The 4,268-nt window shown below is 42.2% G+C and overlaps 1 protein-coding gene across 1 annotated transcript in view; it reads right to left on the reverse strand.

Annotated features, from left to right (window-relative positions):
• Window positions 1-4,268, reverse strand: part of PRMT3 (protein arginine methyltransferase 3) — a 143,254-nt gene that overhangs the window by 65,287 nt on the left and 73,699 nt on the right. The window lies entirely within an intron of this gene.

Here is a 4,268-nt window from a genome sequence, read left to right on the forward strand (position 1 = left end):
GGAGGGGGGGGCGCCCCCTGGCGGCGGCCTCCAGCGCTGGGGCGGCTCTCGGGGCCCTCTGCCGCGCCCGGCCGGCAGGCGGCGGCGCCATCTTGTGGCGGCCGGGCCGGGGCCGCCCGGCCGGGAGGGAAAATAATTGCAGCAAACCAGGAAGTGACTGTCGGACCGTGAACTTCGCGCGGGTCGATGTGTGCTGTTCGCAGGAGCCGGCCCGTGGCGGGCATCCTGTTGGCGCCGCTCTGAATGCGACGGCTGAGTCCCGAGCTGCGCAGCGTGCGGCCGGCACCGCGGGCACGGGCTGTCTGCCGGGGTGCCGTTCCGGGGAAGTCGCCCTCGTGCCCTCATCCCCCTCGTGGGCAATCGCCCCTGCCTGGCGTCCTCCACAGATCAACGCATCCCAAATTATACCAATGCTTGGCCCATCCGTGCAAAGAGTTACCGTCYTTTGGTAAACAACTTGTAATTTTCAAGTGAAATCTGGCATTTGTGTGAAGATTTAGAAAATCCCGTTGTCTTTTCCTCTATTCAGTTAGCAAAGTTAAGGTGCATCTACATTAGCACGTCAGATCAGGAGATCCAAAGTGTGCTTTTCAAGCCATCTGCCCAACTTCCCTGCTTCCAATGCTTTGGTCCACCTTGCAGCATGGTCTCGCAACACAGCGAATGGATTTCAGTGAAACTACCATACTGCCCAAGACTCCAGATAGCTACCAAGTGCTCAGATCGCAGGACCACACAAGAGCCAACCCGAAGTGAAAATCCCGAAGCATTTAGGTACTGGTCTTCAGTGCCAGCTATTTTATTACACGTAGGTATCGCACTGCTTGCTAAGGCAGACACAGCAGCAGTTTCTTCCCTGTTCATGTCCAATCTTACTTTTCATAAGAAGTTATTCTACATTATATGTGTTTTGCAAGTGCTAAATCTGCAACAGCACTTAGCCCTGACATTTAGCACTCAGCATCAGCTGAGGTACCAATTGCTAGTTAGTACTTGACTGGTCTTCACTGAATRTAAGTGTGCTGAGATTTAAATCAATTAGTAAGAGGAAAAAAAGGGGAAAGTGCAGGAAGGAAATCTGAAAGCTTGAATATCCTTGTTAGGATAACAATTCCTGATTTCTGAAACTTGTAAATCTGTCCCATGTAGCTTAATTTTCCTTTTCATTATCCTCCTATTCCTCGAAACTAAAGCTAAAAAAGAAAGCTTTTATATACAGATTAGATTTGCCTAGATTAAGCATTGTTATAGGCAAACTCAAAGGGATATGAAAAATTTAAATAGGGAAACTGACTTCAGATATGACTAGAATAACAAGTTTGAAAAAGGGAATTTGACCTAATTTGATTTACTGCTTTGTTTTTAAATTCAGCATTCAATTAGACTAACTTCTACTGGTATGACAGTGTAACGGAGATTCTGCAAATGCTGCTTAGTAGTATAAACCAATGCTTTGGTATAAACCAAACCTACTGTTCCTCTACTCTTGCTCAAGCAGCTGATCGCAGAAATAGACATARCAGTCACTCTTCTGTAAATCGTCCCCGGGCTGATAGCAGCAAAAGCAGAAACAGCAGCTTCTTTGTGCTGTACTGAAATTCTCCCCCACTGGAGGAGCAAGGGGTCACTGATTGCATAGTCTTTGCTCCATTGCACACCCTTTGCTATTGTTCAGTCCACTCAGAGAATAACAGACTGAATGTGCCACACAGCCTTGTAACTGAATCTTCTTTTTTATTATTGCATAAATTAAGATCCACCATAAATGTACGGCACCTGTTCATTTGGATCAGCGTATAAAACATTGTGTGAAGACTGTATTAAATCCTGCACCAAAAGTATATAACTTACACCAATACCTCTTGAAATATGATCATCTTTGTTACAATCTCATAATCCTTATAAGGGGATTTGCATGGTACAGCAAGATTTACAACGTAAGGGATTACTATTTCATAATCTGGGCCAAGGGGAAGAAACTTCAAATATTTACATTTTTTTACTGCATTKCAAACTTTCTCCCAGATCAGGAAGCACAACACTGCGGAGGCTGTTTAAGGGTGTTTGCACACAAAATATAGTATCATCTTATCACTTGTGGGCTTTGTTTCATCTCAGTTCCAAGCATGTGTAAATCCATCCTGCATCACCCTTTTGTCCCTACAATGCTTGTCATTAATGAAAAGTGCATTAAGTATATTAATAGAAATGACATAGGCAATAAATGAAACATTTCTGAACAAACTATTATTAAACAACTACTTCTTTATCTTGTGTCAAATATATTAGGAGAAGGTGAGAAAAAAATTAAAAAGAATTAACAATAGACAGCAAAACATATTGCTTCTCAGTCAGACACCTAGGTCTCGTATATGGTAGCAATTAGAGTTATATTTTTCAATTGTAAACCCCCAAGGTCTCTACAGAACATGCGAAACTATATAGAACCACRAAGCTCAAGACTGAATACAATTTTGACAAAACTATTTTCACCTAAAAAGCCCAAACCATCTGAATTTTTACATCGTATGCCCTAGTAAACCCAGCTTGCTACATGCCTRTGCTAAGAATGACACTTCTGAACCCACAGAGCATGATTGCAATTATTTTCTTGTGTCAGTYCTCCCATCCCAGTTTGTTGTATTTTTTTTAATTAAATTAATAAATCAAACTCTTTGTAGCAAGCAATCTCTGATGTAAAACCTGAGACTGGCTTTTTCATTATGTCTTTACAATGTCTAGCCATGAGGAGGTTCTCACAAAGCTGTCACTTCCCAACATTATACATCCATGAAAAGCATAGCTGCAGCAGTGATAGATGCAACAGAAATAGATGCACCTCAGGTTTTGGAGCAGCATCAGTGCAAGTAAAACATCATGAATGCTACTGATCTGCATATTATTAGCTCTTAGCTGAAGGATGAATTTCAACTCTTAATTAAGAGCATGAAAAATATAAATGAAACAAATCAGAAAATTTAAGTGCCAGTTAATATACAGAAGGAACAACCTCTAATATAGTGAGTAATAAAAAGTTATTTTTTATTCCTATCATCAGGAAAAAATAGTGATACTGAAAGCAGGACTGCTAATCTAGATTTCCATTCCCTGTCAGCATACTCAGTCATTTTTTAAAAGTTTAATAAAATGATGCCTTTATTTCCCTTAATTATGAACCAAGAAAACTGGTCTGTGAGATATTTTTCACCTGTGCAATGCTCATAGGGCCCTGTGTAAGGCTCACCTTGAAATTAGGTAGGTTTAAGATTAGGCTTGAGAGAGAAAGCAAGCCTTGTTCTGCATTTCTCAACCTGTCAGAACAGTAAAGGAAACACAAATGACTTCTCTATATCTTTCACTGGGTTCTTCTGTGACTCAGCTTACAGCTTGTGTCCTTGTATTTAAAAGTTGTCTCAAGGCACGGTCAGAAGAGATGATCTAACATGATTCTGCTGCCAAGGAGGGAGTCTTGCTGTCTCCAGCATCCATCTGACCCTTTGGACCCATGTTATATTGGCATAAAACTACTCATTTTTGCTTTCACTCACCCACCCTCTCCCTGCAGAGGCAGCACAGGGAAGTACACAGTTGCAGCAAAGTGCAGGATTTTATTTTTCAGTATCCACTGGTAGCTGAAATGGCCTGGCTGTACCCTCTACCAGCACCCCCAGCTGCTGCCAGCTGTGTCAATCCCCTGTCACAACTGTCACAGCACAAACTCTACCTGTGACAGGAAACCACCTTTAGGAGGAGCGTGGCATCCTACCCAGACCAGTTTAACAGCAGCACTTAAAAGGGGAGGTCCTGCTCCCTCTCCCCTGACACATTCTCTCCCATTGCTTGTACCAGAGAARCAAACTGATTAGATGGGCTGTTTTSCTTCTTCTGATGCTTAGTTCCTAACAGACAGGTTAGTTAAACCAAGTTCACTTCAGGGCCACTAACTCAGCAGTTGTAATAAAGGGCAAATAGCAGGAATGTACAGCTGGAAATGCAGCATCATTGGTATAAACACTACTGTTGATTGCTTTCAATGAGGGATTGCCCCACAAGACTAAAACCAGTCTCTGCAATTAAGGCAAATCTGCAGTGCAGGAAACACAGTCATGCTGCTCTGAGATAAAATACATTTACCAAAATACAGAAGCACCTCCATAAAATGTGCGTTGTGCAGCAGTTTGAGAAATACAGGACAATTTCAGGTGCTACAGACCACTGGAATCCAACTGTGATAACTCCAATCAGTTAATACAAAAAAAAAAAAAAAA

This window comes from Rhea americana, unplaced genomic scaffold (assembly GCF_003343005.1).
Source record: "Rhea americana isolate MKP2758 unplaced genomic scaffold, rheAme1 scaffold_17, whole genome shotgun sequence".
In the NCBI taxonomy this organism is placed as follows: Eukaryota; Metazoa; Chordata; class Aves; order Rheiformes; family Rheidae; genus Rhea; species Rhea americana.